Here is a 9,722-nt window from a genome sequence, read left to right as displayed (position 1 = left end):
ATACACCAAACGAGTGGGATATATATGAAAAGAAAAAACTTTACATACAAAATCTATTTGAAAATATTAGCTGGGCATAAACATTACTTCATAATGTTGAAATTTATCTTTCCGCATCGTCGGGTGGGCGAGTCTCGTCCATTAAGATTTTTCAAACAAAAATAAATGCGCAAAAATATATCAGAAAGCAAAAAAGAAGTATGCAACCATGAACTTTTGAGCTGGAATTCAAGTAAATTTCAAGTTTGAAAATTGCTTTAAACGCTAAGTGCTGTTTGACTACTTTTGGAGTTCCATCAAATGTTTACTTTTTTCGTGTAAAGCAAAGCTGTTATAGATTATGTGCGACAAAAAGAGCTTAAGCCACAGACTACAATTGTATAAAATTGTTCATCTACAATTCTCCTCATGTGTTGAAGAGGGACATATTGATCATCAAGTCAACGAGGATGTTCCATGCTCGCCCCCACCCACCATTGTCCATCTCTCCATTTAAATTTTCATATGATTAAGTCTCAGCATTCCCAATCCAAGAAAGCACGGGGACGATCATTGCCATTGGGAAACATATCTATACAATTATAATGGAGGAAGGGATTCCGGACCCCTCCCCCGGCCACGTGGCGCAAGCTCATGTAATCGGCCAGTGTACCCTGTAGCTTCAAACGAGAGAGAGAGAGAGAGAGAGAGAGACTCCTCAGACGTTACAGGAGAGAGAGAGAGAGAGAGAGAGAGAGAGAGAGAGATCAGTGCTACAGTAGAGAGAGAGAGAGAGAGAGACTTCTCAGATGGCATCCGCGAGAGAGAGAGAGAGAGAGAGAGAGAGAGAGAGAGAGAGAGACTCCTCAGACGGGCGATACAGTAGAGAGCAGTGAGCACCCATCTAATTTATGGAAGGTAACATTACCAAAATACCCCTCTAATTTGTGGAAATTCCCAAAATACCCCTCAAATTTCAAAAATTCCCAAAGTACCTCCATAATTTGTCATAAATTCCCAAAATGCCCTTCAAATTTTCCAAAATTCCCTTGGTTGTGAGAGTAAATTTCTCTAAAATTAAAAAAATTTGTAGCATTTCATAAAAAAGGTGATTGTCTACCATAGAGGATGCTAAAACTAAACTTTGAGTTGGTTATATAGGCTTTGGAGATGAATTGCTTCATTATTTTTAGCCCTTTTTGCGAGGTAATTTGCCACAAATTACATGCTAAGCACTCAAAAACCTATCTCAATTGTCAAACAAGAATCTATACAATTATAATGGTGGAAGGGATTCTGGCCCCCTCCCCCGGCCATGTGGCGCAAGCTCATGCAACCGGCCAGTGTGTCCTGTAGCTTCGGACGACTGAGAGAGAGAGAGAGAGAGAGAGAGAGAGAGAGAGAGAGAGAGAGAGTTACGAGCACGTAAATCGACTGGGCGATGGAACCATAAAGGGGTTATAAAGCGTCTTGAAAGATGCGTCACTTATTACTAGACAACACTGAGCTCTTGCCTTCTAATTTTGCAATCGCGTGTGCGTGCCGTTTGGATCCCAATTGTAGGTCGTATTGTCGGCATCCAAGGTCATAGTCCAGTGGCTCTCGGCCATGGGGGAGAGAGAGAGAGAGAGAGAGAGAGGTTGAGAGGTTGTTGGAGCCCAACTTGTCCAACTTTTGTAATGAGCCCACCTTATAAAGCCTATCAAATTCCCATTTTTATGTCAAAGACGTCTTATCATTTTGATCCACTTATTTAGATTATGTAAAGATTAATTAGTCGACCGGGACCCAGATGCGTTTCCACTTTGTAATTATGATGAGTAGAACTCCATTAAAACCCCATGTACATTTTGAGCTAAGGTGACTAAAGTATAAAGGTCACCTTAGAACCATTTTTTAAGAGATAACATTTGAATGATTACTCTTGTGTCGTATGAGTCTGAGAGAGAGAGAGAGAGAGAGAGAGAGAGAGAGCGTGTGATCTTATCCTCTTCTCTACGCGCATCTCCCTCACCGGATTCACAAAGCGACCACACCATCGCGGTAGCCTCTCCGAGAGCTATGCGCCCACGTCACGCATTCACATCTCCGAGTTGTTCTCGAGCGACCCTTCCACGAGCTTGTTTTGCTTGTAAGTAGCACAAACAATGTATGTTTTCAACAATCAAGTACTTTATGAAACGAGGGCGAGACTAGCGATGCATAGATGTTCATAGACTTGGGTTTCTCGCACTTTTAGGTTATGACCTGTGAGTCTATCGTAACTGTATTCGAGGTAGTTAGGGTTATAATCGGGTGAGATAGGACTTATAGGTAAGTGTATCCTAGTAAGGGTATAGCGCCTAGCAAGTTTGAAGCGATTCTGAGTTCATTTGATGTACTAACGGTGTTATGGGTGTTTAGGGATAGAGTGGGTTGAAGTTGACAAGGATTAGTGATTGATGCATCATAGAAGTGCGTATGTGTAGGTTGGTCTCAGCCTGACAAGCTAACGAGATTGCCTTTGTGCACCTACGGGTTAGTCGTGTCACCGGATTATAAGTATGTTGTCTGTGTCGTGCTTGTGAGCATGAACAGGGGAGTAGTTAGCCCTAAAACATTGGCGCCGCTGTCGGGGACACAAGACCTTAAGTAGGGAGATCTACGTCACTCGTGTGATGGTTAGCTTACTTTAGTTTCGACTAGAGAGAGCTTAAACTTTTAGAACAAGATCTAGGAGAGGGTATCCTGAGGTCTAGTGGATAGCCAGGAAGCCTGTGTCTTGCCGAGGGTCTGTGACTAGTTAGGTAGGATAATGTGGAGTTATGGTTTTATGGTTTTGAGTGCTTGTTATGGTTGTGTAGAAATAGTGTAGAAAAACGTTATAAAAACGCAAAACAAACAAAAAGAAGAAACAATAAGGCTGTCTACTTGCCTGGAAAGCAAAACCCACACCATATACTCTTTAAGGATGTGAAAAGAGTAGACATTTGAATTTTTGATCCAACGCTTGAGAAAACGTTAAAATTGCGACCAAAACCAACAAAAAGAAACAAGTGATTGCCATAAGAAAACACTAAGTGAACTAAGAGAGGCCAAGAAGAGATATAACCACTAGCCTGGGATAAACTGATTGTGTCATGAGGTACAACTAATATTCACAAGCGTAAGTTGAAGTGTCATAAAATTTGCATCATTTTAAGTGCATTTGAGTTGTGAATTGCCATAGAAAAGTGAAATTTGTCAAGTGTTTGAGTCCAAGGTCAAAATAAGTCCAAATTTAGTGAAACTCAGGGGATAGACTTATATGGGCACAAGGAACACAACTGTCCAAAAACAGTAAAAAAAATCACATCCCAGTTGCTCTCTGGCGAGTCTATCGCGATAGACTAGTGATTTGGAGATAGACTAACAATCTGGAAAAAACCTTTATACCACAGGTTGAACATATCCATACAAGGGTGCTCACAAAAATTGAGTAAATTTGAACACCATCTTGACCACCAAACCTCAAGACTGGTGTTAGAGTCTGAATTCAGAGACAGTGTGGCAAGAAGGCTTTGATCAAATGTCCAAAAAGTGCACAAACTTGTCAATGCACTATACAGGGAGTGGGGAAACCAGCAGTGGGGAGAACTTGTGAAAAAGGGCCAACACTGGAGAAATTTCTGAGTCTATCGCGATAGACTCGGGAAGTAGGGGCTAGGGACCTTAATTTTCAAATTCCTCCTAGGGAGAGCTTAAGCAGAGCCTAAATAGCATACACACCGAATTTCAAGGTATTTAGATCACTGAAAGTGAATCTAAGGCCCAGATAGAGAATCAGGCTCTGACAAAAACACTAAAATTGGCCCAAAACCCAAACTAAGTGTCCAAACTTCATAAAACTTGAGGGATAGACTCTAGAGAGTAAGGGAAACTCAAAGGTAAAGTCACAATTTTAAATTGACTTATGCTGAGTAATCTGTCAGTCTATCGCGATAGACTCGGAAAGGGGTGATTCAGACAATTTTTTGCAAATTGTGACTATACTGCTAGGGCATACTCTTCACATAGATCCCAACCATCATTTCACATTTGAAATTGGACCATGAGAAGACTGACCAGTTGTCATAAAAAAAGTGGTTGTTGTACATAATTAAAAGATTTTTCCTGGTTCAAGGAAAACTCTTGTGAACAGACTAACCATACTTGTGTAGATCCCAGAAGGAGATCATCACAGAGTTGCACAGGAAGAAGGAGTCCAGGTAAGCTTTAAGTTTGCAATACAGCTTTGATTCTTATGTATTTAAGGTCAGGAGCCTTTTTTAAGTCAGGAGCTAAAAGTGTCAAAAGTCAAGTAAGCACCACGTCCACTGAAGAGATTGTAACTCAGGCAAGGCTAGATCCACTAGGACCGATTATTGAGGAGGGTAGTGATACTGACACTTCGTCAGACAAATCCTTTTTCATGATGGGTAGTCAACAGCCAGGAGGTGTCTCCTATGAAGGACCAATGCCAGAGGGAAGAACCTCCCTAAATCCTTTGAACGATTCCAGGTTCACTATAATCTTCTTAGAAGGAACAAACTCGAGGGGAGCCTTAGTTTATTCTGACTATCGAGGACGCAAGTGTATTAGTATTGAAGAAAGACCGGCTTAGAGACTGGAGATAATTCGAGTCTATGATGATGGAGATAGATTTCGAGACGAAAAGGGGAATCACTATCTGATAGCTAGTAACCCTGAGGATTACAACAGATATGGAGATAATGTGGCGAAAGGGAAAATGGTTTCAAAAACCCAAGAACCGCCTCCAAACATTGATCGACCTGGAGCGCTTTTTATGTATGATAATAAAACAACCAGGCTCTCAACTTATAATGAGAATGTGGGGATTTACAAGCATGAGAGCGAGGGAATAGTTTACTACTTTCGTTGCAAAGAACCATACCCAAATGAGTTAAGCAAAGACAAGGTTCTTTACTTTTTCTCTTATGAAATTGCTATGGGGAAGGATATCGTTTTTGTTGATAGGTACGGGCGAGAATACCAACGTATTCTCCCAGAGGAGGTAGAAAAGGCAACGGTTCCAGGAGCATCAACATATTCCCCCGAAGAAATACCAAGAGCCACATACACCCCTAGCAAATCGACAAATCCATTTTCAGAAGAGTATGACGCGACCTCACATTCTACCTGACAACTGATGTTCAACTACCATGACCAACCAGCTACCCAGCCATCATTGCAGGCATGGCTTCGACAGAGTGCAACATTAGAACAAGACCGAAACCGAGATGGTTATCAAGCCGCACGAGGGCTAGGGGATTTACAAGAACCACCACTCTATTCACGGTATCAAGGAGAGAGTAAGACAAAGACTCAAGGGTCAACAAAGCCTGGAAGACCACCCATAGAACGAGTTCGAAGAGATGAACCATCTCTTGCAAGAACTGTTAGAAATTATGGCTTAGGAGCACCACTGGGAGAGGAACCTAGCCACTACAGAAGACCGGAGGAGGTATATCGACTAGGACGTGGAGATCCAATGATGAGATTTGTAGACCATCGTAGAATTAGACCTTCTCAAGTGCAAAAATGGGTAACCAAGAAATACACGAGAAACAGGGATCCGAGGGATCATGTAGCAGCCTTTGTGCGTGTAATTAGAGTTGAAGAGGTGTTAGAATTCCCTACCCAATTTGCAAGGTTTGGACTAACCCTAGAGGATGATGCAGCTACGTGGTATGACTCTGTGGAGCGAAGAGACTTTGAGTCTATGGAGGAGGTGTTTGACAAGTTATTGAGGAATTCTCACAAAGGGGAATAGCTCATAATACTGTCTCACAAATCCACAAATTCAAACAGAAATAAGGGGAATCTGTAAGAAAGGCATCCCTAAGACTAAAAACATATGTTAAGTTCTGCCCTGTGGAAGAACTGCCAACTCAGTCCAAACTTATGCTTATATTTATTCAAGGACTGAGGAATGCAAATCTCCAGAAGGACTTACAGATGAAGAGGAGCACGACATTAAATGAGTTAACTAAGGAGGCTCTTTACCTTGTAGACAATTGCGCGGTCTACAAAGAGGGTGAATTCAAGGATCTTGACGACGATTCATCCTCACAACAAAGTGGAAGCAAGTCCATTAAGACAGCACCGAAAGGAGAAATAGATGTAAGCCAGGAGCAGCTTGTAGAGGAAGTGCTAAAAAATATTAACTTGTATGCCAAACCTCAAACTAAACAGCCAAAATGGTGTGCGATTGAACAAAAATGGACAAACCATGGGACGGAGGAATGTTATTATAACAAGGGGTATGTGAGAGAACGACCATATGCTCCCCAAGCTCAGGTAGCATCTCCTTAAATTTCACCGATGCCTAGGTATCAAGCAGGCAACCTACTAGGACCTGTACATGTAGAAAGACCACAACCAGTGTTGGGGCAACAACCACCGCTACCAGGATTACGACCAGTCGGCATAAGATACACACCAATCGTAACTGAATCGGAAGAAAAGACTTTGGTGCCTATGCATGCATATTACGAAGATCCCAATGGATATACTGCAAATCCTGTCTATTATCCACCGAAAAAACCCTCCACACCAAAACCATGGAGCATGATAGGAAATACAGGACCACCAACTGCTACACAGGTAGCAGGAGAAGGGAGATATAGCTTGGATGAACGAACATTGTTGTTCATAGCCAACGGAGGCATGAGCGGACAGAGGCATGCACACCAACAAAGAGGAGCTCAAGGAGCACCTCAACATCCTAAGGGATCATGCTACAAGTGTGGTGGAGACCATTGGCTGAGAGACTGTCCTCATGATGAAATCATTAGGGTCAACGCATATTGCACCGAGTGTGGAATTACTCACTTGATTCCTAATTGCCCTAAGAACCTAAGCAAAGGAGCAAAGACTACTTTGAATATGCTGGGAGCACTGCCTTCCAGTTGAGGGTCAGAAAACGAAACTACGATTCCTGTTCAGGTCTTGACGAGAGCCCAAACAAAGAAAAATGACAATCAGCCCAATAGTAACGATGAAAATCAAGAGGAAATCAAGACTGACAAGTCTAGCATCAGTCGTGATAATCCTTGGAAAGAACGAAGAGCGAAAATGAAAGCTAGACGTGAGCGAAAACAGAAAGCTGTAGAAGTTGAGCTAACAATGGCTCGAGAGCAACTTAAACAGCAAAGAGAGTGACTCTCTAAAATCGACGGAGGGACCAAGGAGCGCAAGCTCAGGAGGGTCTGTATTGGTAAATAAGGTCAATGAACCCTTAGATGCAATCTTGCAAGCATATGAAGCAAGATTGAAGAACAGACAGACTCTAGAGCAAAGGTGGATGACATATCCACATCCAGAGATAGAAAAACAGAGACTACAGATGTGCAAGCACTTGATTGAAACTGCACAAGCCTTACTAGAGCCTCCACCTATGGAAGTGAGGGATAGAATAATCAAACCACCAAACAATGAAACACCTATCAAAACTGAACAAAGGCTACCTAACAAGATAGAAGACGTTAAATCCTTGCCTGATGTAGAGGATGCAAGAATCGTGCCTAATAGAGTTGCAAGGGAAATATTGGATGTCTTTGGAGATCCAATTATAACGAAATTTGAGCGGAAAAAGAAATACAATGATTTAAACAAAAACTGAAAAATGTATGGACAACGGAAATGGAAAGTAGCGATGGATCGAACGCTAGTGATGGGAGTAAAAAGATAGATGTACCTCCTCACTATTGTAAGTACACCATTCAGGAGAGAAAATTGGTGGTCCAGCAACCAATGAGAGAGCCTAAATCCAACGAGTCCTATGATGGGCCAGAGAACGCCAAGAAAATAGACCTAGCAGAGCCGGGAGAAAGTCCTCGACCTGCTTACATTGCCACAGATCTAAGCCAGGAAGAAGAGGACTTACTGATCAAAACGCTTAAAGAATTTCGTGATGTATTTGCCTGGTCATACGAAGATCTGAAGGGGATGGATCCTAACATTTGTGAACATTTGATCCCTCTGAAATCGGATGCAAATCCAAGCAAACAACGTCCGTACACGTACAATGAGACATTCACCCAAAGGATCAAGGACAAGATAGACAAACTTATGGATGCTGAATTTATTTATGAGATAGAGCACACTGACTAGGTGTCGCCGATCGTGGTGGTACCTAAGAAAAATGGGAAATTACGAGTGTGTGTGTGAATCTCAAAAAGGTAAATGCAGCAACAATAAGGGACAATTATCCTCTCCCTATCACGGAACACGTCCTAGAACGAGTAGCAGACAAGCAGGCTTATAGCTTTATGGATGGATTCTTTGGTTATAACCAATTGGGGGTCAAACTAGAAGATCAGTACAAAACAGTGTTTGCAACAGAATGGGGCATATATGCGTTTAGGGTAATGCCATTTGGCTTAACCAATGCTCCAGCCACATTTCAGAGATTAATGACACATGCTTTTAAAGAAGACTTGCGAATATTCTTGGATATTTACATGGATGACTTGTGTGTCTATTCTCTATTGAGAGAAGACCATATAGATCATATTAGAAAGGTATTCGAAAAATGCAGAACGTATAGGATTTGCCTCAACCCAGAAAAATGTGTATTCATGGTATGGCAAGGTAAGATCCTAGGCCACATAGTCTCGGCTAATGGAATTATGACTGATGAAGACAAGGTAAAGGTAATCATAGAATTACCAAGGCCAAACATTGTACGAGAGGTACAATCATTTATGGGACATTGTGGATACTACTGACGTTTTATCTACATGTATGCTGTAATAGCAAAACCCTTGTATAGTCTTATCATGATTTTCATATGGACCGACGAATGTGAGGAGTCATCCCAGAAATTAAAAGAAGCACTGGTATCTGCACCAATTCTAAAAGCACCAGATTGGTCAAAGATTTTTCATGTACATGTAGATGCTTCGGCATTTGCAATAGGCTGTATATTAGCACAACCAGGGGAGGGTAATACAGATTTTCCCATCAGTTATGCTAGTAGACAACTCAATAGTGCAGAGAAGAATTATACCACCGCTGAAAGAGAAGGATTGGGTATGATATACGCGGTAAAGATATTTCATCATTATTTCCTTGCGAACAAATTCACATTTTTTGTGGATCATCAGGCACTTTTGTACTTAGTAAACAAACCTTGTAACACGGGATGAATTGTAAGATGGTTCATTGTGTTGCTGGAGTTTGATTTTATGGTAGTAGTAAAGAAAGGAAAAACTCATCAAAGAGCAGACCACCTTTCTCGAATACTAAATGGCGAAAAGGCTACTGGTGTAGATGATGATCTCCCAGACGCATACCTGTTTAATATAGAGATGGTACTGAAATGGTCAGAATAGACTATTCCGTTGTTGACATATGGAATGAATCTCGATGAAAGACACACGGTGGAAGACGTTAGACAAGCACAAAATTACACTATGCTTGCGGGAAGAATGTATCATCATGGTAACGATGGGATTCTAAGGTTGTGTATAGGCCCAGAGGAGTACGACGCGTATCTAGAGGAGGCACATACACAGACAGGGGGATTCCATCAAGGAAATCAAATAACCTATGAACGATTAAGAACACTTGGAGTGTATTGGCCTGGAATGGCAGCTAATTACATCAAGAAATGCAACTTCTGCACAACCAATACCACTGTGGGTTATGCCACATTATACCAAGTGACGATAGCACCCGCATGGAGTCATGCTATTGTGGAATATTTAACTAATAAGGAG

The 9,722-nt window shown here is 41.7% G+C and overlaps 1 pseudogene; it reads left to right on the top strand.

The window, feature by feature from the left end:
- The first annotated feature begins 4,726 nt into the window (after positions 1–4,726).
- Positions 4,727–5,770, top strand: LOC147440982 (uncharacterized; annotated as a pseudogene).
- The last annotated feature ends 3,952 nt before the right edge of the window (positions 5,771–9,722 follow it).

Source organism: Adiantum capillus-veneris, chromosome 15, assembly GCF_014529385.1.
Source record: "Adiantum capillus-veneris isolate H3 chromosome 15, ASM1452938v2, whole genome shotgun sequence".
In the NCBI taxonomy this organism is placed as follows: Eukaryota; Viridiplantae; Streptophyta; class Polypodiopsida; order Polypodiales; family Pteridaceae; genus Adiantum; species Adiantum capillus-veneris.
The sequence above is the reverse complement of the archived record's forward strand: the minus strand, read 5'-3'. Positions and strand labels throughout refer to the sequence as shown.